The 27,460-nt window shown below is 46.0% G+C and overlaps 1 protein-coding gene across 8 annotated transcripts in view; it reads right to left on the bottom strand.

Annotated features, from left to right (window-relative positions):
* NAALADL2 (N-acetylated alpha-linked acidic dipeptidase like 2) overlaps positions 1–27,460 on the bottom strand; it is a 1,287,075-nt gene that overhangs the window by 1,240,088 nt on the left and 19,527 nt on the right. For 7 of the 8 annotated variants that reach the window (XR_008319557.1, XM_053310109.1, XM_053310114.1 and 4 more), the window contains exon 1: positions 20,988–21,091. The exons of the other annotated variant lie outside the window; for it this stretch is intronic. The gene's annotated coding sequence lies outside the window, so the exon portion shown is untranslated. Of the gene's footprint in view, positions 1–20,987; positions 21,092–27,460 lie in introns of those variants that run through there. 8 annotated transcript variants of the gene reach the window in all.

Genomic DNA, 27,460 nt, shown 5'->3' with positions numbered 1-27,460 from the left:
AATAAAATAAGATGAACCTCTGTCCCCAAAGGGCTCACAATCTGAAAAGAAACAAAGGTAGACACCAGCAACAGCCACTGGAGGGATACTGTGCTGGGGTTGGATAGGGCCAGTCGCTCTCCTCCTGCTAAATATAAGAGAATCACCACTAAATACATCAAATAATATGTCAAAATTAGATCACAACCTATTTAGGGCATCGGGAAAATTTGTCTAGTAATATTTTGAGTGAAAATTAATGCAAATTTTATGCAAATGAGGGAGAATCATTTTTCTGGAAAACGCACATCTCTGATTTATACACCATTTGTCAACAAAAAGTTCTCAAAGCTATTACACAGAAGAACCTGTAGCGGATGCTTCACCACTCCACATTATCCCTGTCCATACCAGTCTTTGCAAGACTCTTATGTCAGATTTCATCCAAGATGGCAACAGCCAAGTCATGTACATCCTAGATACAATACTTGAATAACTCAGGTGACTCTGGCAAAGCCCTTCCTTTAAGCTTTTGGCCTGTGAAACAATACCAAACCCTATACAAAGCAGGGGTTTCTACATGACTGGGGAATTCTCTAGGTAATCAAAAGTAATGTTACAAACCTAGTGCACAGTACTCACCATGGGAAAAGTATAAGAAAGAACCAGCTTTCATCTGCTCCACCAAGGAGGAAATAGGATGACTGTGTTTTCTTATGTCAGTGTCCTTTCATGACTTATTGCAATACCTGCTCAACAGTGCTCTTAAGGACTGTTCTATGTTTTCACCTGAGCTGCAAAGCCACTGACCACATAACCATCAACCTTTCACGAGGATTTACTGGTCCATTACAAGTGCTAATCACACCCATTACATTGTTAGATGGAGTAATCAGACTCAGTACGTGATCCTGGTGTCTTCTCCCATTGAAGATCTTTTTAAGGACTCTGTTTCTGAGTTCCATCTGGGCACTTTCCAGTTTAGCCACTCAGCAGTGGCAAAATGCTTCCATTCAGGCAAATCACATTCAAAATGTAAATAGCAAAGTGCCCAGCAGGGGGAGCAGTCTCGCAAACAACCTGAAAAAACAGTAACTTTTTTACTCCTGATATACGACGTTATAGCACTAAATCACAGCAATTAAATTAAATCTGAAACCAGGCATTGGAAATATGAATGGCATCCTGCTGACAGCATAGGGACTGTGGTGTCACAACACAGGAAATGCAGAAGCACGCTTCAGAGATATGCCATGATCCGGTTGCAGGGTCTAATCTGGAAAGCGCCCAGGACAGTTTACCTATGCTTTTTTAATTGCAAAACCTGATGGGAATCATATAGGTTTCTCAAGTCCATGTTAATTTCCTTTCATCCTATAGCCATGCCTGTCCATCTGTCACTTCCTTAATAAATCCAGCTTCCCTGCTGAGTTTTTTTAATTTACCTTCTGTGGCCTCCTTTATCTAATGTACTTATTCTGTTTTATCAGCACCTACAAATAATGTATTTCAGATAGAGCTGATATAATGTCTTTATTTCTGCGTACTTTATCTCATTCTGTTTCATCCAATGACTCACCATTTTCGATATGAAACAATACCACGATTAAAATTAAGCATGCACTTAACTATTTCCTGTTCTGACAGACTCTATGCATAATGACAAACCTATGTCATCTGTTTTTCAATCATACAGACTACTGTAACATGTTACGGTACCACCAGCATCACCACCAGCATTTCAGGATGTATTTGTATTATGATAGTCTCCTATCGAAGGGACAGATCAGGTCCTTCGCTTAGTGTCTACACGGAAATCTCTCCAAGATTTCAGGCAGGAGTCTTACCCAGCTACCAGAGAACTTTTACTAGAAGATGCTAAGGACAGAAACCTGAAACTTCAGACATGCAAACGGTATGATTTAACAGCAAGCTATGATCCCACCTTTTAACATAAGTAGTAAACATTTAACACCACTATTCATGCTGCAATTCCATGGCACCCCACTTGTCCTGGTAATTCTTTTTTCTTTTCTTTTTTAGAACTGCTTTTGACAGATAGTTACCTGCTCAAGTGACACAACCACAAGTGTAGAGATTGAACTCAGGCATGCCAGATTTTAGTCCAAATTTCATCTGATTAAAAGTGAATACAAATACTCTTAAATCAAGTAACCATGAGTTTTCAGAGCAGAGCATCTCCCTTAAGAGACAAACTGGGGCAATAGCCTCGAATGGTGAGTGCACCACTGGGTGGCAAGTGGGGAGACCCTTTCCAGCAACCCACCAAGGGCAACACACAGACACCCCTGCCACTGCCAGTCTGCTGCTCCTACTTCTTCTTCAACGCTATTCTGCTTTACCAGCCTACCCCCATTCCTCACCAGTCTTGCCCGTTGGGCTGGAGCCCACTGTTGCCCCTCTCCCTCCCTCTTCCCTCAACCTCTGACACTGTCCCCCCCCCACAAGCTGGTCTTGTGGAAGCAAGCATGACTTGTCCCCTGAGCTAAGCAGGGTCCACCCTGGTTGCCTATGAAAGGGAGACTAGAAGTGTGAGCAATGGAAGATCTTCCCCTCAAGGGATGGAGCCGCTCTGGGAAGAGCAGAAGGTTCCAAGTTCCCTCCCTGGCTCAGGCTGAGAGAGGTTCCTGCCTGCCACCTTGGAGAAGCCGCTGCCAGTCTGTGAAGACAATGCTGAGCTAGATGGACCAAGGGCCTGACTCAGTCTATGGCAGCTTCCTGTGTTCCTATGCACCCCCTCACCAGCCTCCCCATCCCAGGGTGCACTCTGTCTGCCCGCTGGCACTACTCTCGCTCCGGCAGCTTGCATCCAGCTAGCTGCTTCACCGACTTGAGGTAAAAGAGGAGAGGAGGAGTTGGTGTCAGGGGGCAAGGCAAGCAGAGGGCAGCAGGAGGAGGAAGAAAGAGAAGCAGCATCAGAAGCGGCTGTGGCCCAGGGCGGCCCATTGCGCCTCACCCTCAAACTGCACCGAGCCTCACTGTCACGCAGATTAATTAAATAATCTGCATACGTTTTATGAATAAAACTGAAGGAAAAGGCAACTTTTATCAGTTGGGGTTTTTGTTTGTTTTAGATTCAGCATGTGTCTACTGCAGCAGGTACCATTTTAAAATGCCAAGCTCTCCCGTGAAGGCCAATGTGGCGCAGTCGTTAAGGTGTTGGCCTAGGACCAGGGAGATCCGAGCTCAAGTCTCCATTCAGCTATGAAACTCAGCCTAACCTACTTCCCAGGGTTGTTGTGAGGATAAACACAACCATGAGCAAAGAAGCACCTTTTTAAAGTGGCAATTCTCTTCATTTAGCAGGGGGAGAGCAACCGGTCCTATCCGTCCCCAGCACAGCCTCCCTCCAGTTGATGTTGCTGGTGTCTATCATGTTTATTTTTAGATTGTGAGTCCTTTGGGGACAAGCATCCATTTTATTTATTTATATCTATTTAAACCACTTTGAGAACTTTTGTTGAAAAGCAGTATATAAATGTATTCGTATTCAAAGGAACATAGCAAGCTGCCATATACTGAGTCAGATCATAGATCCATCTAGCTCAGTGTTGTCTACACACACTGGCAGCGGCTTCTCCAAGATTACAGGCAGGAATCTCTCTCAGCCCTATCTTGAAGATGCTGCCAGGGAGGGAACTTGGAACCTTCTGCTCTTCCCAAAGCGGCTCCATCCCCTGAGGGGAATATCTTGCAGTGCTCACACATCAAGTCTCCCATTCATATGCAACCAGGGTGGGCCCTGCTTAGCTAAGGGGACAAGTCATGCTTGCTGCCACCAGACCAGGTCTCCTCTCCTCTCATGTACACCACTCTGCTTCTCCTTGGAGGAATATCAAGATATAAATGTAAGTAAGTACATAAATAAATGCACATGAAAGAAGGAACAATGCTACTTCTAAGATGCTGCTAGCCAGTCACAATTCTGAAAGTTCTTGGTTAAAATAGTTAACTTGGGGAAAAGCTTTCCACAGTCTGATTAAACTGGACAACTTTAAGCTGATCATAAGAAGAGCCCTGCTGGATCAGATGAAAGATTCACCATATCCAGGATCCTGTTGTGTGGATGCTGAGTGCCCAACCACATACCTCCAGGAAACCCACCAGAGGAACATTGTTTCTCTGAATATGGAGGTTCCATATTCTATCATGACTAATAACTACCCTGTTTTTCATGAATGTGTCTAATCAAGGGTTCTCAAACTTGAGGCACCAGATGCTGGACTACAACTCCCATCATCCCCAGCCAGAATAGCTGGAGGATCCAAGTTTGAGAACCCCTGACCCAAGTTTGAGAACCCATTTTTTTAGCATGTTTTATGTACGTAGATGCTTAGACCAGAACCTGTTCTTTCCATTAAGGTTTATTCTGACCTGGAAGATGGAGATGCAGAATACTGAACATAACAATTTGATTTTTTGTTCCTTTCTCAAATGGGGTATGATCCACTCGGATGACTACCAAAGGTTAAGATATGAGAGTTGTCATCACCACAACATGCGATAGCACATTACAGAAGTCAATGATGTACTGTATTGTGTCAAGGTACTGGGTGAAGATCAAAATATTTCTAACAGGTAAACCTAACAAACAAAACAACTAAGTAGTACTTGCTTCTTGAAACCTATGAGAGGTATGTCAGCAACCAAGAAAACCATGGCACAACAGTGATCCTTCTTATATAACCTACATAATGCAACCCAAGCATACTCAAGCAAAGGACAGGGGTTATGAAGACACTCTGCATCAATACACGAGATAAAAGTGGAAGCTAAGTTCATATTACATGGGAACGAAGGAGCTGCTAATATTTTAAATGAGGGAAGGATGGGGGGAAGGCCAGACAAGCAAGGCTTCAAGTCCACGAAACAAGCTACTCTACTGCAAAGGCAATCGATGCTATTGATTACTCATATTCTGGCTTCTTATCAAGGTGTATTTTAAATATAACAGGACTTTCAACCACATTATTGACTTCAGCTAGTTACCCTTTTCTAATTCTTTCTCTGCTCATGTGAATGTCTCTAAAGACCATTTCCTAAATAACCACACATTACAAGAATGACTCACAAATTCACTCAGAAAGATTAATTTTTAAAAACCCAACAACCCTGAGGTTGCATCATGCAATTTGTTTTCATTTGTTTGTTGCAAAAAGCACCCAAATTGCAACTGAATGCCCAGCTTCTTGTAAGTGGGAGGCATTTACAAGGGCAAAAGATGCATCAAGAAGACAGATAATGTAAGATAAATCTCAGCATAAGACTGCTGTGTTTTCAAAAGCCTACTCCAGTAGACAAGAAGCTATTGGAAGAAAAAAAACATTTCCTAGAATTCTGGAGTAGTGGGCCATGTATTAAATTACAGAAATAAATATTAATATTGCCTTTGAAATATGATATGATAACTAACATTTCTCTCCCTAAACCTACGATAAACATCATGATCTCAGCCAAAAAGCAGGCACTTGCTGCTGTCTACTGCATATTGAGGTCCACAAGCTGTACCCCCATTATTAAGAATATTTATATACCGGTTCAACAAAAAGTTCTTAAAGCAGTCTACATAGCAAAAGGAATGATAATACAGTTCCCTGTCCCAAATGAGCTCACAGTCTAAAAAGAAATAGAACAGCAAGGGACACTATGCCGGGCTGAACTGAAACAGTTGCTTTCCTCCTGCTAAATGTGATAACTACAATTTTATAATGTTTCTCTTTGCCCAGTTGATGAAGGCTGTATTATTATTATCGTACTAGCAAATACAATTTGCATTCTTCAAATGTTTGGACATCCCATCTCCTCCTATCCAAGTAGTGTAACTTCTACTTTCTCTTCTGCTTGTATTCATTCATTCATTTGATTTCTATACCACCTTTCCAAAAGTGGCTCAGGGCAGTTTACATTAAAATAAAAACAACTAAAATCAATTAACAGTTTAAACCGGAAACTGTAAAAACAACATAAAACCATTAACAATTGAAACTGTTTTTAAAACCCTGAAAAACCAGGGAAAACATTTACATTTTAAAAACCCTGGAAGGCCAGGCCAAACAGATAGGTTTTAAGGGCTCTCCTGAAGGCCAGCAATGAACTCAGATGAAAAATTTCTTCTGGGAGTGCCTTCCACATCCCAGGAGAGGCTACAGAGAAGGCCTGCCTCTGAGTCGCCACCAGACGTGCTGGTGGTAACTGAAGACGGACCTCCTCAGATGACCTTAACGTGCGCTGGGGACTGTGCAGAAGGCATTAATGTATCTTGATATCTGATAGACTATTGGTAGCTATTATAAAATAGAATAACAGAATCACGGAGCTCAAAGGAGTTTTATAGGCCATTTAGTTCAAACCCACAGCTCAGTGCAGGAAATGCGGAGCTAGAAAAAACCCCAAGAGATTAGGCGTGTTCATGAACTGGTTTGGCAGTCTATTCACAGACTGCCGAACCAGTTCGAAAGACTTGTGTTCAAGCCAGTTTGGAGGCAGGGAGGGGGTTGCTTTAAGGAGTGGGGATGCTGTCTGGTCTTGTGGTAGCACAAGACCACAAGAGCTGGTCTTGTGGTAGCAAGCATGACTTGTCTCCTTAGCTAAGCAGGGTCCACCCTGGTTGCATATGAATGGGAGACTTGATGTGTGAGCACTGTAAGATATTCCCCCTCAGGGGATGCAGCCACTCTGGAAAGAGCAGAAGATTCCAAGTTCCATCCCTGGCATCTCCAATATAGGGCTGAAAGAGATTCCTGCCTGCGACCTTGGAGAAGCCGCTGCCAGTCTGGGTAGACAATACTGAGCTAGAGGGACCAATGGTCTGACTCAGTATATGGCAGCTTCCTATGTTCCTATGTTCCCCCATCGTGTTTCCTCCACTGGCGCTACTATCAAAATCACTTGCATGGGGTGGCTGTACACCCTCTTACCGCCCCGGTCAGCATAATACCAGAAGTGGCAGGGCATATGCATAATGTGCACAGGCCACTTGTGATATTATGCTGATCAGGGCGGCAAGAGGGTATACAGCTTCCCCTACGCCAGTGATTTTAACAGCATTGCTGGTGCGGGAAACACAGTGGGGGAGGTAAGGAACCCTCCCTGCACCTTAAAGCAACCCTCTTGGGAGTGCACAAAATTGGTTCCATGAATATCCCTTTGATAGCTGCCTAGCCTCTGCTTGAAGACCTCCAGCAAGGGAGAGCTCACCCACCCTATTCCACTGCACCCCTGGCCAGGTAATTGGCTCCATGGCTCTTACCATTAAGAAGTTTCTCCTAATGTTCAACCAAAATCTTCCCTCCTTCAATTTAAGCCCATTAGATCTAGTCCTGTCCTTTGTGGTAGCAGTCTACCCTTTGCCCTCCTCCATGTTGACAGCTATTCAAGTATTCAGAGAATGCTGTCATGCTCCCCTCAATCTTCTCTACTCCGGCCTAAATGTATCTAGTCCTTCAACCTTTCGTGACAGGGCTTTTCCCCTAGACCCCTGATCACCTTTGCTGTCCTCCTCTGCACTCGTTCCAATTAGTCTACATCCTTCTTAAAGTACAGCACCCAGAACTGGACACAGTATTCCAAATGTGGTCTGACTGACATGGAATAAAGAGGTGAAATTTAGAAACCCACTTCTTCGGCCCTCTTACTATCTCTTCCAGTGGAGCAACCAGCCTACACTTACTGCAGTTGCAGTTCACACAAACCAAATATAGTGCACTGCAGATCTGAAGAAACCTGTCCGTCTTCTTGTTCATATCCTTACCTCTGCATCTGTCCTACTAGAGTGGCCTTTGTTTCTTCCCACCTTACTTATTTGCCAGAGGTTCTGTGCTGTTTATGAGATCACTTGGTACCTTTCAGCCCACTGGTAGAGAGAACATGGGGTGGCAAGCTCTGATGAGTTTGTGGTAATCTCCAATGTCTTCAGCAAAGGTTGCTGGAAGAGTATGCAGATAAGCTGCTACCTCCCCAAACCTTGTAGAATTCTTGTTGCAAGTAGAAGTTCATGTCATTGGTAGAACACATGTCGCAGGTTTTGGGCAAGGGACTTAAAATATTCCTTTTTCAAGTCCGTGTCAACTCCTGGTGACCACAGAGCCATGTGGTTTTCTTTGGTAGAATACAGGAGGGGTTTACCATTGCCATCTCCCGCGCAGAATGAGATGATGCCTTTCAACATCTTTCCTATATCACTGCTACCTGATATAGGTGTTTCCCATAGTCTGGGAAACATACCAGTGGAGATTCGAACTGGCAACCTCTTGCTCCCTTGGCAAATTACTTCCCCTCTAAGCCATTAGGTGGGATAGTCATGTAATTAATCAGAATAATTTATGATGATGTGTTTTGATATTAATACATTTTTAAAAATGTATCAATGTTATGCATGTTTGCATTGTGTTTTACACCACTGTGAAGGCTTATATTGTCAGAAAGCAGGGCAGAAATGCAGTTTTTAATAAATAATAATCAACCATAGTGTAGAAGGCAAACCACAGATTATGGGTTGTTTTTTAATTTTGTTTTTATTTAAATTTCCAGGCTGCCAGGCAGAACCCACTTCCCTGATTTCCAGTCTCATCCCAAAACAAAATGTTCTTCATGTGTGTTTTACCAAGAGCCACTCCAGTGCAACATCACAAGATATGACATTACAGTGATGTCTCTGGCGGATACACTGGTGTGGTGTAAAAGCTACAGGAATGGAGTTCTGGATGACTGAAACCAATGGGGCTTACTTGCAAGATAAGTCATTTAGGATAAGGGTGTACATCAAATTAAGCCAGCTGCCTCGGGCACTTTTAAAGGCAATAGTTGCCACTGGTGAGGACCGATTACCAGCTGCCTCCAGCAATAAAATATAATAGTTGCCTTTGCCAACAAGAATAATGTTAGCAACTGCCTGCATCACTTTAAAACAAAGCAACGGATTCTACTTTTCCCTTGGCTCCTATTTTTTACTTCCTATAAGTCAAGTCACGTGCGGCCCATCCTCCACCTGTTTCTCAAAAAGAAGCGCCATCAAGTTTAATGGGGTCTTGTCTCAAATAACTGTGCCCAGGTTGGAGACCTTAGACTGTAAACCCTTTACACAAAGGAAACACAGATATCACAAGATGAAATAGCAGATTGGTGGGTAAGAGTCAGACTACACATGATGCTAAAAGCTTTGTCAGAACTTCTGTCTTGATTATTATTATTTTTTTTAAAGCATTTGTGAGAGATTCCTTCCTCGAGCTAATAGCAGCTGTTTTAGAGGTAAGTTTTCACGGATACTGCAGTCTGAGAGAAAGGGGTTAAATATGCTCACCCTGTCTGCCACAGTCCCAATCCTGAACGGGCCCCATCACTATTGTTTTAATTATTAAAAGAAATGGAAGCACTAAAGAGGTGGGCAAACTTCAGCTGATGAACCAAACCAGCTGATGAACTACAACTCCCATTATCCCCAGCCACAATTTTATTGGGGGGGGGGGATCAGTGTTACCTCTAACAGGGATTCTCAGATGTTGTTGACTACAACTCCCAGAATCCCCAGCTGCAATAACTTTTGCTTGGGGATTCTGGGAGTTGTAGTCAACATCTGGGAATCCCTGTTAGTGGGAACATTCCTGGGGGTGATGGGAGTTGTAGTTCAACAACTGCTGGAGGGTCATGTTTGCCCATCCCTGCACTAATGGCACTTAAGAACATAAGAACAGCACTGCTGGATTAGGCCCAGTGGCCCACCAGGTGCCTCTGGGGAGCCCACAGGCAAGAGGTATGTGCATTCCCTTGCTCCTGCTGTTGCTCCCCTGCAACTGGTATTGAGAGGCATCGTGCCTCTGAGGCTGGAGATGGCCCACAGCCATCAGACTAGCAGCCATTGATAAACCTATCCTCCATGAATCTGTCTAAGCTCCATTAAAGCCATCCAAGCTGGTGGCCATCACCACATCCCATGGCAAAGAACTCCATAGATTAATTATGTGCTGTGTGAAAAAGTACTTCCTCTTGTCGGTCCTAAATTTCCTGACCTTCATTTACATGGGGTGACCCCTGGTTCTAGTGTTGTGAGAGAGGGAGAAAAATTTCTCTCTGTCCACCCTCTCCACTTCATGCATAATTATATACACTTTGATCACCTTAGTCACCCCAGATGCTGTAGCCTAGCCTCACAAGGAAAGTGCTCCAGGCCCCTGATCATTTTGGTTGCCCTCTTCTGCACCCTTTCCAGTTCTACAATATCCTTCCTAAGATACAGTGAGGAGTTATTTTTCAAATAACAGGGAAGAGGTCGCAACTTGAATTCTTCCTTCTGAACATTTTTGAGGATGACAACTGAGGAGCTAAGAATTTACTATTGCGAAATCTCTTGGTTATGGCAAAGATTGTCTGGTCTCATTTCTGGAAAGCAGTATATACCCCAACAATTCAGGAGTGGTTAATAACAGGTTTAGAGATTGCTGAAATGGGAAAAAATCACTGCTATCAGTCCTTCATAGAGTGGTTTGTTTACTCCAGAAACTAATGGAAAATATTGTGCATTTATGCACATGTAAGAAAGCCAGCTAATGGCGCAGCAGGAAATGACTTGCCTAGCAAGCATTGCCAGTTCAAATCCCCGCTGCTATGTTTCCCAGAAAATGGGAAGCACCTATATTGGGCAGCAGCAGTATAGAAAGATACTGAAAGGCATCATCTCATTCTGCACAGGAGATGGCAATGGTAAACCCCTCCTGTATTTTACCAAAGAAAAACCACAGGGCTCTGTGAGCGTCAGTAGTCGACACCCACTCGACAGCACAACTTTACCTTTTAAGAATGGCAAGGTACATTTTGTAATCTGTGATTTTTCACTTAGGAGGGGAGGGAGTTCAGTCGAGTGCAGGGGTTTTCAAATGGATGTTGTTGGACTTCAACTCTCAATGGCCTTCAGCCATTGTGGCTGGGGATTATGGGAGTTGAAGTCCAACAACATCTGGGGACCCAAGTTTGAGAACCCCTGGTGTGTGTCCCACTCCTTTTTACCTATAGGCAGACAGAAAAAGAAATGGCACTGTCAGACTGAACCTTCTCCTCACTTAAGCAAGAACTCTAATCTAGGTTTTTGTATGGAAACTAGGCTCTTGATTAGCCCAAATATCTGGTAAATGTTTTTCGGCTGGGCAGGAGTGCCGGGATCTGCACAGATACTAGCCCAGTAGGCTGCTTGTGAGAACAGCCTTATGATGTTCAACACTAGTACAATCTAGGTACACAGGTACAGATCTATATGCAAGTATAGTTATTCACATGTTATGCTGAATACAGGTACAGCAGTACACTTCTGGTCTATATCCTGCATTCCATGGGTGCTGTGCTCAGGTTTACATTTAAAAGAATGCAGGTACAGTCATTCACACAAAAACATGTGCGGATATGCAGGCATCTGTATGCAGGTACAACACAATGCCTAAATAGGCTCATGGTCTCTCATGGTCTCTGCTTCCTCCTTTCCTAGGATATAAAACAATCTTTATTTAGATTGTGGGTTCTTCCACTTCTTTCCCTAGGGCCTTCTAGACCTACTATTGTTCTAGGCCTGCATAACTCTACCACTAGGATCTCAACCAATCACAACCACATCTTCACCATCACTAAAAAGAAAAAGAAAAACCTTACTACATTACAAGAGAGGCTGTTATTACCTTCCCTGTGCCTCTAGGATATGACAGGCTATTAATCTGATTAAAAAAATTTAATGGAAAGTTCAGTTTCCCCATACTCAAAGCAAAACCTTCCATTCAAAAAGCCACATTAGCTATTCACCATTAATTGCACTTACATTTGAAAACTACATCCCTAATACAATGAAAACAAATAATTAAATACCTTTCCAGATGAATAACGGAAGGCAATGAGGTTAAAAAATAAAGGGAAAATCACTGTGGCAAGCCCACCAATCATTTTAACGTGGGGGCTATTTGCAGATTGCCAGCTACATTGCAACATTTTAATGAATTCAGGACAGCATTTAAGATCTAGTGAAAAATAAGGATATCATGCCAAGCTAAAAATAATATGCCTTTGTGTGGGATGAATCACAATTTATTTGCATTATGCAGATAAAAATGTCAGAACAATTAATTTCCAGTTTTATCTGAATCTAATATAGCATGCAACAGTGAGAACCAGACAACCAGTTTGCTGAGTCTGTGTAATTGGCAAACAAATTTAGCAGTAAATCGCACTCTGATATGGAAGATGCAAAGAATTATGGGCACCACCTAGCCACAATTAAGCACTTTGAAGGCTACAATCCTGTGCACACCTTTTAGCAAGTAACTCTTGTTGAACTCAGTGAGACTTGCTTCTGAGTAAGCATGCAAGACTGGAAACCTTTTTATAAGAACTGTAGCCTTTGATCTTTTAGTGATCCAGTATCATGCACAATGTGGGCTTTGCGCCTGCGCAATAGTCCCTGCAGAAAGATTTCAAGCTCCTCAAAGCACTCTGAGGCTTTGCCCTTCCTGCTTGGTGTGTGCACGGTATTTTCAACAGAGTGTTTATCTCTGTTCCCGAATGGCCGCTGTGCAGAATGGACTTCATAAAACAAGTAAACAGATATGTACATCCAAAAGGCTAGGAGGCTGTACGGGTGTCATGAATGATTCCAGATCACCAAAAGATCAAAGGTTACAGGTGAGCAACCTGTTTATCTTGGTGGTGAACCGTATCCTTCACAATGTGGGCCATTAGCAAGCTCTCTGGGAAGCAAGTGGGCTTGAGGATGTGAAGTTACAGTACCTTCTTAAGCACCACCCACCCAAAGCTAGCCTCAGCTGCAGAACGGATGTCCAAGGGTAAGTATGAAGACGAGATAGTGGCTTTTCAAATTTCAGCAAAGTCAGTTCCAGACAGATGAGAAGCATAAGTGGCTATAGCTCGCTGAACAGGTCTTAACAGTAGAAGAAGGTTTAACCCCCTGTTTGTCTAACAGATGAGGATAAACTGAACCAGCCATCCCAGATACAGGCTGGCTTCTATAAGCACAATCAAGGTTATAAATAGTCTAGTGGACTTTCTGAAGTCCTTGGTAATGTTCAACTTGAAGAGGAATGCCCTCCGAACATCTAAGGAGTGGAGGGAGCATTTTAGGGGTGAAACTGGATGCATTAAAAAAGGTAGGGAGGAGTGGAGGATGATGTCTTGGTTAATGTGGAAGTCTGATACAACTTTGGGTAGGAAGGCTGGGTCGGTTCTCATAAGGACTTTATTTGGAAAAAAGAAAGTAGAGAGAGTATCAGCCCTTAATGCGGTGAGTTCTCTAGCCCTCCTAGCAGTAGTTACAGCAATTAAGAAGGCTGGTTTTTTTGGAGATGGACTTCCAGTGCATCGACCTTTTGCACCAAATATCCTAATGGCCACTAGGGGCATTGGGACGGGAGTAGAGATAGTAAGGGTCTCCCTGACTGTTCTATCTGTCCCTACTCTATGATCCCTGATCTGATTCTTCCGCACTTCCTGTGCTGAGTCACAATCCTTCCCTTCCTCCTAGAGAGCAGATGGAAACATCTCTCTCTCAGTCCTTACATATTCATTATGTAGTCCTTTAGATTAGTTTCAGGTCTTTCCTATCCAAGTGTACTTAACCAATACATACTTAGTATTTAGTTCTAGAAGGATCTTCATGTGTTTTCTCTAAATAGTTGCAATAACTAAACCATCCTCTCAGGTGCAGCTCGTGAACTCTCCTCCAGGGGGGGCAGGGGGCAGCTTCTTTAAGATAAATGGAGCCGGTGCTCTGTGCCGCCCATCAGCCCCTCCGGCGGGGAATCGCCTCCACCACTCACCTGGCCGCTGGCAGGGGCTCACCTCCGTGGGAGCCAGGTGAGTGGCGGAGGCGCTTCCCCTCCGCGGGAGCCGCTGGGCAGCACGGAGCACTGGCTTCGTTTACCTTAAAGAAGCCTCCCCCACCTCCCCCAGAGGTTCGTTCATGAGCCGCGCCTGCATCCTCTGCTACCCACCCTGTAACTGGAGTGTGTGCCCATTCCTTAGTGCTCTGCTGTTTTACGCACTGGGGTAAAAAAATTAACAACCTCTAACAGTTTTAAAGGAGAGCAACTTAATAGAGGCTGTGCATAACAGTTCAAAGGGGGGTTCGGTGAGGGTGGAGAAGACTAGAAAGAGAGGCTCTCCACATGAGAACTGTGGAGAGCCATAAGGGTTTGGCAAGGAGAGCGGATCAAGCCCACTCTCCCCACACACAAGCATTCGGTGAGCCCTGGGTGGCCAGAAACCAATTGCTAGCTCCATCAAGGAGCTGGTAGGGGCAGCGGGGATTGGGAGCAGCCCGGAAGTCCCAGGATGCCCCATGAGTGTGCAAGGCATTCTGGGGGGACCCTCGACACCAGGAGGCTTATTGTAGCCTCCCAGTCAGGGGTCTCCTCATAAGTCGCTGCAGCGTGGAGTTGTGCCGCAGCATCTCACAATCGAGAAAATGGGGTTAGCGGAGCGCTTGCTCCGCTAACCTCATTTCAAGGGAGGACTATTTTGTTTTTGTTTTTTAAATTATATTTTATTGGTTTTAAAGATACAAATACAAAAATTGGTTTTAAAAATGCAAAGATACAAAGATTCAAATATACAAAGATAAAAGAAAGAAAAGAAATTAATATAGGATCAAAGGAAAGATGCATCTCCAAACTGACAATATCCATGAATAAAGACATTTTACATCCTTGTTTAACAAACTTATAGTCCACAAATAAAGTACAAGGGAGGACTATTTTGGTGGGCTAGCCACCACTGAACCACAGCACTCGCTCACAAGCCCAGTGGTTCTCACAATGAGGGAAAACTGGGCTGGGCTCCCTTAGCCCAGTTTTTTTCCATCATGAGAACAGCCTCAGAGTCTCCAGGACTCAATGAGCTTCTTTACCAGGGGTGGAGGGGTGTGTAGAGTTTGTTAAGCACTTTCAAAACTCTTTTTCAGTCAGGGTGGGGAATTAAGGTTTTTAAGTGTAGACTGTGTGGACTGCAGATAGGGTTGATATATGGACCTTCATGGGTGAGTTGGAAAGGCTCGAGCTTTTCAAGGATCCTTAGGATTCTTAAAAGAGTCTTGGGCAGCAGATAAAGAGCTGCCCAACTTTGACAGTGCTGATGTTGATGTCAGTGCCAATAATGGGGAACACAGCAGTAGAGTCGATGGGCATAGAGCCTGTTCATGAGGAGCCACTCTCTGTCATAATTCTCTGCTTTTCCAAGTTTGTTTGGGAAAGGAGAGTCGAATTTTACATGTACGAATATTGTTGTCTTCTCCAAGACAAAGCAAGCAAAGTTTGTGTTTGTTGGAAGAGCAAAGGATGGATGAGTTAAAACAAACTGAGGATGAGTCCAGATAAGATGGAGGTACTTATTGTGAAGGGTTGAAACTCGAGAGGCAATTTGATCTGCCGGTTCTGGATGGGGTCACATTCCCCCAGAAGGAACAGGTACGCAGTCTGGGGGTGCTTCTGGATCCAAACCTCTCCCTGGTGTCCCAGGTTGAGGCGGTGGCCAGAGGGGCTTTTTATCAGCTTCAGCTGATATGCCAGCTGTGTCCATTTGTTGAGATGAGCAACCGCAAAACAGTGGTGCATCTGCTGGTAACCTCTAGGCTGCATTACTGCAATGTGCACTGTGTGGGGCTGCCTTTGTACGTAGTCCAGAAACTTCAGTTGGTCCAGAATGCAGCAGCCAGGTTGGTCTCTGGGTCATCTAGGACAGACCATATTACTCCTGTGTTGAAAGAATTGCACTGGCTAACAATACGCGCAAAATACAAGGTGCTGGTAATTACCTATAAAGCCCTTAGCAGCTTAAGCCCTGGGTATTTAAGAGAATATCCTCTTTGCAATGAGCTCCACTGCCTGCTAAGATCATCAGGAGAGGTTCGCCTGCGGCTGCCACCAACTCATCTGGCGGCTACTTGGGGATGGGTCTTCTCCGTTCCAGCCCCTGGACCAGAGGCATAGTGGGAGCGCTGGTGACCTGTGTGCGGCTGCCGCCATGAGGCCCCACTGACCCCCCACCCGCGTCTAACATCAGATGCTGGGGCCACACACCCCGCGTCTGACATCAGTCGCGGGGGCGTGGTCTGGCCAAACGGAGCCTAGAGCTCTGAGAGAGACTCTCAGTTCGGCCGAAAGAGACTCTCAGTTGCTCTTTAACCACCGAAAGGGCCGCACAGCCCCTGGTGCTGCTTTCGCAGCACAGCCCAGGAGCGGCTCTTCCCTGCAGGGAAGAGCCGCTCCTGGGCTGCGTTGCAAAGGCAGCGCCACTCTTTTAGCTCCTGAAGGGGCCGCACCTGAAGGTGTTCGCAGCATTCAACCAGGAGGGTTTGCAGGGAAGAGCCGCTCCTGGCTGGCGCTGCCAACGCAGTGCCAGCCTTTGTTTAGCTCCCAAAGGGGCCGCGCAGCCCCCGCTCAGGAGCTAAACTAGCCTCCCTGTGTCTGACATCAGACGCGGGGGGGGTGTCGGGGCCGCTCTCATGGCGTCTGATTGGTCAGCGGCCCGGGTTCTTTGAACCTGTTGGCCCAATGGTGGTTCCGCCCCTGCCCTGGACTTTGTAATGTGCTCCCTGTAGAAATAAGAGCCTCCCCATCTCCGACGTTTTAAAAGGCACTGAAGACACATTTATTTCACCCAGTGTTGAAGGAATTGCACTGGCTATTCCAGGCTTTTAATAAGATTTATAGCTTTAAATAATTTTAATATTGGGTTTTAAATTTTTTTAATCTTTTAAATTATTTTAATTGTAAACCACCCAGAGACACAATGGTAGTCAAGAAGGAACTGAGATAGGAAGTGCTCTGCCACCGAAAATATCGAGCACACTCTGTGCGCAAAGAACAGGGTCTCAGAGCACTTTGAGGAGCCTGAAATAGTTTCACAGGGACTACTGCGTAGGCACAAAGCCCATGTTATGAAGGCTACTGGATCACCACTAAGATCTTTTACTTCCTCCAGATAATCAAGTTCAATCATTTTCTCAAAGGTTCATCAGAGCTGTGAAGGAATGATGCTTAAACCTCTGCTTTTTGTACATAAAGTTCCATTTTGTAAATACCTTCCTTCCTATGTTAAGAAGGGGGTCAAAACTAACTAAGAAGTCACTGGCAGAGAGTGAAATCTCTCTGGAGAGTGGAAACACTCATCAGCAAAAAGAACCAGTCTAGGCTGAACCCCAGGACTGGGAAGGAGAATAGGAACTGAGGATGCAAAAAAGACAAACCAGGTTGCTGCAAAAGCTGAGGTAACAACAAAGGACTCCAAGTTAGGGACCAGTATGAGATAGGTCAGTTGGATGAATTTTTCCATCAATTTTATTTCTGCCCTCATGGTAACTGGGTTTTTTAATGTTATGCTGTACCAAGAAACCAAATTGACTAATTTTTCCCAAGTAAAAAAATCTTGTTCTATTTAAAGATTAGAAGCTTCTGTCTGATTTTCTCCAACCCACACTTAAAGCCTTTCCACTCTACTGGGTTTTTGTTTTACTGCAAAGGTTGAAAGGCTGTTACAGCAGACACAACCTGAGAAAAGAAAAGTCTACTTGGTGGCAGCCGTTAAGCATAGAACTCATAGGGCTGGTTGAGTCTGGTCCGTGAGAAGTGTTAGCAAAATGGGAGGATAAGCAAATTCCTCCACAAGGACCAATCACAATGGCGTCCATCCAAGGACCTTGCAAACCACCCTGTAAGTAGTAGCAATGGCCAGGAAGGTAATTATCTCATGCTGATGATGTGCATTTCCTGGGATTTCCTCATTCATGGTGGATAACTACAACCCCTGCTCCTTAGAACAAATGGGTTATCCACACCTGTTGGCACATTTTTTTTATTTATTTATTTAACACATTTTTATGCCACCCAAAACGCCAGGCATAGGTAGACATACACTGAGCCAACCTTGCATCCCAATCATAGCCATATTTAAACTAAGCCAAACTGAGGTTCATTATGTTGGAAGTGAAGGACTCTGCGCTGTCTCAATGACAGAGGGGGACAGATTATTGAGTCAGAGGGCTAGAGGGGTCAAGACATTGGTCATCCCTTCTCTACTGCTCTGACACTATCCCTATGATATGTAGATTGCTACTCTCAGGGACTTCCTTCCTTCCTGCCGCTTCCTCTTCCCTTTTTCTCCCTTGCATCAACACACACACACTCCTCTCTCCCTGCACCATGCGTGCAGAGATGCAGAAACCATCCCTCTGCATCCAGCTAGCCTGACAGATTAGAGATCTTATCTCTCCACTTTCCTATCTAGAATGGACTTCACCAATAAAGACTCCTTATATTGATTTGAAACTATGAACTGGCTCCAAGTTTCTTTTACTCTCAGCATACACGCATGCCTCGGCAGACTCCGCTGTGCTTTGCCTCTGTGCATCCTGCTGTAATAGAAGGGTATCTCTTACCAGAGAGAATTCCCAACACATTATTACATGCTTGTTCAGAAAAGTAAGAGCACCTAGGACTGCAGTTATAGGATTAGTTCCTCCTCAAAGGGTCTTCCTCCCTAGTAAAGGTTCATAGGTTTGCAGCTGTGCATCACAGTTTTAAGGATGTTTACTCAAAATTAAGTATACCGGGTTCAACAGGACTTATAGGCTACAGTCCTATGCACCTTTATTTGAAAGTAAAAGCTATCGAAGTCTGTGGGATTTAATTCTGAGCAAAATTGCACTGAAATGGGCTGCAACTGTATTTCCTTCCCTATAGCTAAAGATTATGCATATACTTAAAAGCTGAGTGTTACACTAGCTCAGGAGACCCAGGTTCAAATCTTTATACAGCCATAAAGTTCACTAAGTGACCTTAGGCCAGTCAGTATCTTTCAGCCTAACCTACCTTGCAGGGTTGTTGTGAGGAGAAAATGGGCAGAAGAAGAAAAACCAAGGGCAAGGTAGAAAGGCAGTGAATAAGTTGGGCATGGAACTAAGGGAGGCTTTATTTACAGACAAATAAAATAAACAAGGTGGGGGTAGTCTGAAGGGCCCACTGCTGATCTTTGAGATCACCTCTTTGTCCACAGTTAGCGGGTAAATGCTTGACTAACAAGCAGAAGGTTGCTGGTTCAAATCCTCACCAGTACTATATCGGGCAGCAGTGATATAGGAAAGTGCTGAAAGGCATCATCGCATACTGCGTGGAAGGAGGCAATGGTAACCCCCTCCTGTATTCTACCCAAGAAAACCACACGGCTCTGTGGGCGCCAGGAGTCGAAATCAACTTGACGGAACACTTAACCTTTACCTTAGCAGAGCAACTGTTTGGGACCCATACAGATAGAAGGGGGCCCTTGGAGGGCAGTTCCCTAAGGGACTCCTGAAGCCCACTGAATTAAAAGGTACTAGCTCCCAAGTGGGAGAGCCAGTCTTGCAGTAATAAGCATGAATTGTACCCTTGAAGAGGCAGAGTTTGCATTTAGATGGGTGACTACATCGATTCTGCACAATCTGCTGTAGGAGATTCCACATAAGGGATGAGCTCATTACCATAGCTCAGTGGTGCAGCATCAGCTTGCAAGCAGAACGTCAGGCCCCAGGTTCAATCCCTGGCAGCATCTGCAGGTAGGGCTGTGAAAGTCTCCTGCCTGGAACCTTGGAGAGACTCAGCCAGTCACTGGAGCTGACTTCTCTTGTGAGAAGAGCTCCAGTGACTGGCTGAGTCCCTCCAAGGTTCCAGGCAGGAGACTTTCACGGCCCTACCAGGAGATGCTACCAGGGACTGAACTTGGGACCCGACCTGCTTGCAAGCAGATGCTTGGGTGGGCAAATTGACTGCCCAGACAAGCGGCGGCTTCCCCTGCAGTGTTAGGGGGGGTCAGGAGTGCACCCCTGTCGTGCATCACGCCACTCCCTGGTGCTCCAATAATGCACCATGCAAATGGATTCCCCCCCCCACGAGGGTGCCAGCCTAACATACCCATTATTGGGATCCCGCCGGCTGCAAGCAGCTGTGGCTGACACACAACACGATTTAAAAAAAATTAAGTTAAGGGAGTGCTTGCTCCCTTAACCTTATTTTAAAGGGCAGGGATCAGGCCTGATCCTGGAGGTTCACATACGCATGCAAAACCGGACTGGGCTCCCTTAGCCCAGTTCTGCACGTTGGTGTGAATAGCTTCACTGTATACAATAACTGAGTATGATGGACCAGTGGTCTGACTCTCCTTATGAGGCAGCTTCCTAAACTCAAAAGAGAGAGGCTGCAGCCTTCCTCTTTTCTGCTGCTTCAGGCTAAGGCGGCGACTTGCCTGGAAAGGAAGGACTGGCTACAACCCAAGTTCAGTTCAGCTGACCAGGCTGTTTGTGTCCTTTCTGGATTATTACACAACCGCACACACGGTTTTGCCAACAGCTCCGAAAAATGTGAATGGTGAGTCTTTTGCTCAGCAGAGGGCCTTGGGGAGCTCCAGAGAGCATCTCCAAAAAAACAAAAAAAGCCCAAAACCAGGGAGTTTGGCAAGCTCGAGCCCCAGGACAACGGGGAAGCCTGCCTTGCACTTCCCTGCGCACACTGGGGTGAACTTCGCTCACTTTTACCACAGCAACAAATCACCGGCCACTACCTGAAGAAGTCACCACTAATCTTCCAAGGGGGCTGCCGTTTCCCACTTGCTCAGGCACCACGCAGCTGACAAATGGGAGGCGGTTCCTGCTGCTTGGAGAACAACTTCCCACCCACTCCCCCGCTTCCTTTGGCTTGGAACAGTCGAGTCAGCCCATGGCATTCGCTCTAGTGGGGGAGGCAAAGCCGGGTTGGAGGACCCGGGGAGGAAAAGCGGAGAGGCTTCAGTGGGAGCTGCAGCTGGGCTGGAACAGCTGCAGCAGCATCAAAGCGGGCTGGCGCGCGCCCTTCTCGGGCTGGCGCCTCAGCCGCGCGCAACTACCTGCGCGCGCCTCTCCGGGAGTTCACAAACTTTCTGCCCACCGAAGTCGCGTTCGCTTCTCCTTCCCCCACCCTCTCTGCGCCGTATCCGTTTACCTTGGAGAGGAGGGAGGCTGGGCGCTGTACGGCGGCGCTGAGCTCTCTCGGGGGGGTTTTCAGCAGTCGTAAAGCGGAGAGAAGTGCTTTCCTCTCTCTTGACTTCCACCTCCCCCGCCCCCCCCCCCCCGCGTGCGTGTTTTGTGCTTATTACAAGGGATCAACTGCCCAGCTTGGTATTAGCAGCCCAGCAAAGGGCGGGCGAGAGAATGAGCAGTTGGGTGGCGAGCTGTTTGTGCAGAGGGCAGCAGGAGCGCAGGGCCAGAGGGGGTGGGAGGAGGAAGAAAGAGGGGGAAAGGAGGTAGGATAAAAGGGGGGGGAATCGTGGGGATGGCATAAGTAAAATAAAACAACGGAGAGATACCAGGGTGGCGATTATGGAGGGATAATTGGGAGGAAAGGCTAATGAGAGAATGCTGGACAACAAGGGGAATAAAGGAAATGGGTCTCTGGCACTTTAAAGGCTAGCAAACATAGCAGAAGCTTTTAGGGGTCAAGAACCTCCATGGATACATGAGATGTTATTCTCAGCTGGCAAAGAACTGGGCCACAGGACTCTCATTTTATGGACTCACATAATTATTTACCCTTCTAGAAGAAAGGGTTCTTTTCTTTCTGCATTCCTGTTGTTTTAGCAGCTGCAGGATAAACATATAGGTTCGGCTTTCATCTGCAGGGAGATGTAGTGATGGGGAAACTGTACCTTCTGGATTTCCACCTGCCATGCAGCCATTAAAGGAACAAGAGCCATGGTAGGGAAAACAACAGCAAAAGTGGAAGCCTTACATAGGCCACTTTCAGACATGACGTGCTGGGCAAAAATCAACATGCATATGTGTCAAGTGACGACCAGACTGTGGGATGGAAAATGCCTTTTCAGAAAGCTGCTTTGTAATTGCTTTGTAGAAAGTGTGTTTGCAAGTCAGTGCCTCTGTGGGATGGAAAAGTACAGACCAAAAGAAAGTGTTAAGTCAGCTATCTGCCCAGAGCAGAATAAGTGGGGGTTTGCAGCAGCGGGGAGAGATAGGCTCCCCTGAATAGTAACTGTATTGTTCTAGGAATGTGAAGGCTTCTTCTATTAATTAATTATCTCTCTGCTGTGAAATAGAAACTTAGAGCGCAAAGTCCAGCCTCTATGCAAGCATATGTACAAATGTAATGAACTGATTGGTTCTTTGGGGCTGAATGTTGATGCCCAGCTATGTAGTTATGCCAAAGTATAAAAACTTGTGACCCAGGCAGCTCGGCACGTCTCTCAGGTTTTACCGTTAGGTACTGGGAGCGTCACCAGCGCTGGTTTTCAATAAATGGTGATTATTGCTTCCTTCAATCATCCTTGTTTGTTTTGGTTTGTGGTAACTGGGCCTCCCAGGTAACATAAACTGGTGCCGTTCAAGCTCGGATGGTCTGCTGGTGATTTACCTGCCCATCGGTGGCTACTTGGGGGTCCCTTTCTCACGTCGTGGGAGAGCAACCCTTCGGTGCCACTTCTCCCATTGTAAGAAGGAAGGTTTTGACCCCCGGCGGCGTGAGACCCAGACTCCCAAGTCCACCGAAGACGGGCGCGGAACGAGGCACACCAACGCAAGGGGTCCGGACAGGTGGAGTATTGGGAGTCCCGGGACGGGTAGGAGACCAAGGGAATAGCCCACCCTAGGTCAAGAGCCGCTGCAGGCAGAGGGCACTGCCTAAAAGCAGGACAGGCTCTGGGAGGAGGAACAAGGGAGTTGTTGGTGAATGTGTGCAGTTTGAAAGTTTGGTGAGTGCAGAGGGGGACCCCAAAGGGGGAAACCCACCCCGAGTGTGGCCCTGCACTGGCAGAGGCGGGACTCCTGAGTACGTTTTCTGTCCTGGCAACGGGAGGAGAGCGGAAACTGGAGGTGCGAAGTGTGAATTTGTCTGTCTAAAATCCTTTTGTGCCTCACTGCGTGGATCCCTTACCCACAGTCCGCCCCCCCCCGAACTGTCTGTTTGTTTAGAGTGTAAGAGAGCACGCCTCTGGGAAAACAATGGGAGGGGAAGGGTCGATGCAGAAGAGCTTCAAGCCAGGCTTGGGGGGGGCGGGGCTCTGAGGGACTTCAGGCTACAGAGTCCCGAGAGCCAGAGGCCCAAGCCTGCCAGGACCGTGTGAAGCACTTGGGGTTCCGTATCCCCAAGGCCAGTGGGAATTAGGAACACGGTAGGAAGGAGGCAGTTTGCTCTCTCCCCCAACTCAGAAATCAGGAAGGCAGGATCATTTTGATCCTGGCCCACTGAAGATGTTAGGAATCCAGAAGGCGTGGAACATAGGTACCAGGTTGGTCCCTGAGACCAAATGCCTTTCCCCATGGCTCGGGAGCTGTTGCAAGCAACAGGCAACCCTCTGAGTAGACATGAGGGCAGAGGCCCAGGCAAGCAGGCTGGGACCATTTGCCCAGCAGAGATGGAGGTAAATCTCAGGAGGAGAAGTGCAAGTTGCAGGAGATTGGCACAGATTCACTTGGAAAGGTGTAGAGAGCCTGGCAATGGCTGGAGGAGTGTGATGACAGCGGAGGGTGGGATAAGTGCTCATAGAAGCAGCCAGTGAGAAGTATGGCTGGCATAGAGCTGCCGCATCTCTTGGCTGGTCTGAGCCACCCTCTCTATGGTTTTGGCAACAACCACAGCACAAATCCTAGGTTATGGCAGTGGCAGAATTCAGAGGACATGATACCGCCTTCAATCTCAGGTTGGAGCAGTGAAACTCACTACAAAACAAAGGTTCAGATTACGTTTTTCAGCTCAAAAACCAAAAACCTTAGGTTGCTCTTGTAACAAAATCGTAGTTTCAGACATTCGGACAACCACGAAATCAAACCTCAGGCTCATTCGCCTCCAGCTTGGCATCATGTGCAAAGGAGGCCATAAAGTTGAAACAGTCAGCCACAAAGTTATAGTTCTGTATCTCTTCCACCCTGTTGCTATATTTTCACCTCTCTCTTTTTCCTGCCTACACCTACAAATCACTATCACCTCCCACTCCAATCTGTTACTCCTTTTAAAAAACTTTCTGCCTTGTGCTGAATTGTTAAAATCTAAAAAGAAAAAGAAAGAATTTGGAAGGCAGCCATCTAAACTGCTTTAGGTCAATATTTATCAAACAAAAACGTTGATATAGGATGGCAGGTTTAGGGCATATTCCAACCAAAATTAAGCACACATCCCCTTTTAATCAAAGAGCATATGCCTAACTTCCATTGTTCACTAGAGCTGAACAATGTCCTTTACATTTCTAATTCTTTTTTTTTAGTCTGAAGGGAAGAAGGCATTTGAGAAGATAACCATGTCTATGGGTGTGTCCATGTGTCCCCCTCTAATAATGTTCCCCTGGTGTGTTTACTGTAAAAAAACAAAACAAAAAAAATTCACAGCACACAAGAGGTGGTCCTAGGGGCATTAAAAAACAACAACACTAATCCACCATCTTGAAACAAGATGGCAGCCACTAAAAGTATAGGCAACACCACCTTTCGACGCTATTGACAGAAACTAACCAAATATATAGGACATCATAGGGGCTACAGGATACAATCACCATCTTTAAAGAAGAGGAAGTTGATTCTATTAGTTCTAGGGATGTGCACGAATTGATTTTTCGATTCAATTTGTACCCCCCAATCAAATCAACCCCGATTTGTTTTGGGTCTGAATCTGGCCAGCTGGAACAGGGTCAATTTGTTTTGTCCACAAATCTCCCGAAACAGGTAGATTTGGGTACAAATTGTTTTGTACCCAAATTGATTCGTACAGACAGCAGGCACAGCCAGTGATTCTCTCTGCAGCAGGAAGGGGGTGAAAAATTATCTCTTTTCCTCAATCAGAAAAGCAGGAACAAAAAGCAGAGAATCCATTCCAGGCAGCAGGCAAGGCAAAGCAAAACTCCTCTCTCTATCTATCTCTCTTCTCCCACAAAGCAGAAAGGCAGAATGGTGGCTCGCTGTCTGGTTAAGTACATTTGAAAAATCTCTCCTTTGAACTCCCCCACCCTTGTCCCTTCTTTGATCCTTCCCCTAGACAATGCGGGGTCAGTCAACCCTGGCAGCACAAAATTTGAATGGAAATGAGCCAATCTGGAACCAGGGGGGAATCGCCAACCATTCGTTGCACACTGTAATTCTCCAATCTGAAGCTTCAGAGGGCAGAAATTTCAAAAGATTTCCCTGACACAAAATGGAGACAGCAAGAGAGATTGCCACAAAATGGAGGTCTGAATCTACAAGTTTTTGAGGTCCGAAATCTGGGCGATTTGTTTTGGACCTGAATCTGGCCAGCTAGCATAGGGGCAATTTGTCCACAAATCACCCCAGGTAGATTTGGGTACAAATTGTTTTGTACCCGAATTGACATCTCGAATTAGTTATATTTGAAACTTTAATTTTGTCCCCCACCTCCCATCCCCAGAGCCATCCCGCAGTTGGAAAGAATCAGAGCAATCGCCCCGAGCCCTGCACCATCGTGAGCCTCACCCCAGTGGTGCAGAGATTCCTGAATATCTCCTTCTCCTCACTGTCCCCGGAATGTGGCTCCCAGCTCAGCAGTTTCGCTTTAACCCAGTTGGGCCCCTACAGTGAACTCTGTTTGCATGGAGTAGCCACTCCAACTGGGCTGCTCTCCCCTCTGATTTGCCAGGACCAGAAGTGGTAGGGAAAGGGAGACTCCAGGCAGGAATCTCTGCACCACTGTTTCACCTCACCAGAGCCCCAAATCTCTGCACCACTGTACCAAATTGCTTTACCTGGTTTGGTTTGAATCCAAACGGGGCTCAAACCAAACTGGGAAAGTTTGGTTTTGGCATCCTGAATGAGGGGCCTGGCTTGGCTCAAATTCAAGTGGTTCAGTCCCAGTTCAGGGGTGCCTTTTTAATGGCAGACACCGCTTCTAAGGCCATCAGTGGTGCTGCTGGTGGCTGCGGGGGGGGGGTCCTCTGACAGGTCCCCCTCCCGCAGACTTTCCAGAGATTTTTCAGGCCATTCCGGCCCTTGCTCAGGTGGCAGTGGCCATTTTGGAGGCTGCCACGCATATGCCTGGCCATTTGCATGGCAGGGTCATGATCCAGCCATGGAAATGGACAGGGCATATGTGCGGCAGCCTCCAAAATGGCCTCCGCCACTTCAGCAAGGACCAGAATGGGCCCAAACAGCCTGAAATGGCCCAGGAGAAACCAGGGGAGGTCAATGGGGGGAGGGAGAATTGATGGAGACACCCTCCCCCGTGGCTGTGTGTGTGTATAAAAAAATGGTAGAACCCCTGAGCTGGCTGCGGGCAGGGCGTTGGCTCCAGATGTCCAGGTGTGTGTGTGGGGGGGGGGGTTCATCCTCGGCCGGCTCAAAGGTAGGCCCATTTGCACATCCCTACATCACTGCCTGACCTGGGCAACACCCGCATTAGTTCTGTGCACCACACACCCCTTGGGACATCTCTGCCCTCCCACATCTGTTGTTCTGACATCTGCAACCCTTGTACAAAAAACTATCTGGATCATGCTTTTACCGTATTTACCAGAAGGTGACTCTGAATTTAATATGGTGCCTTAACATAAGAACAGCCCTGCTGGATTAGGCCCAAGGCCTAACTAGTCCAGCATCCTGTTTCACACAGTGGCCAACCAGATGCCTCTGAAAAGCCAACAGGCAAAAGCTATGGGCATGCCCTCTCTCCTGCTGTGGCTCCCCTGCGACTGGTATTGAGAGGCATAATGCCTCTGAGACTGGAAGTGGTCTGTAGCCCCCAGACTAGTTGTCACTGATAGACCTGTCCTCCGTGAATTTGTCTAAGCCCCTTATAACCTTAAAAAAAAAGGTTAAATACAAGTTATGCCTCTATTTACCCCAAAGAAAGAGGACTCAGAATTTAAGGTGATCCCCGTTCCCCATATTTAACAGGAAATAACTGGGGGGAAACCTCATCTTAAATTTGGGTAAATATGGTATTTTTGGAACACTCCATAAAAATTATGATCAAGAGATGGAGCTGTGAATCAGAACTTCCTCAGTTTAAAGCTTGTTTCTGCCTTTCATTCACTAGGTGGCCTTAGGTAAGCCATTTCCTCTCAGCCAGATTTCTCCACTTGCAATATAAGGATAAACACTTCCTTGAGATAACCGTATGAAAGGTGGTGTATGAATCTAAGTAAATAATACTTATATTACAGGATTGTTATACAGATTCTATCAAGATAATACATGTCAAGTGCTTTGCACACTCAAATGCTATGTGTTAGGAAGTGTGCTAACACTCAAATGCTTTGCACACTCAAATGCTATGTGTTAGGTTTTCTATCTAAACCGCTTTGAGCCTTTTTGTTGAAAAGCTGTATATAAATCTGCATATAGTCAGTGTTTGTAGTCCCCAAACCTACCACCTCGTCCCATCTAGTTGATGTTTGCATACAGTCAGGTAGATTGGACAGACAGTTTTGATTGTATGACCAATACAATGTGCAGGGCTTATAATGG

The sequence above is a fragment of the Hemicordylus capensis genome, chromosome 3 (assembly GCF_027244095.1).
Source record: "Hemicordylus capensis ecotype Gifberg chromosome 3, rHemCap1.1.pri, whole genome shotgun sequence".
Classification (NCBI taxonomy): domain Eukaryota; kingdom Metazoa; phylum Chordata; class Lepidosauria; order Squamata; family Cordylidae; genus Hemicordylus; species Hemicordylus capensis.
Note: the sequence above shows the minus strand (reverse complement) of the source record. Positions and strands in the feature narration are given on the sequence as shown.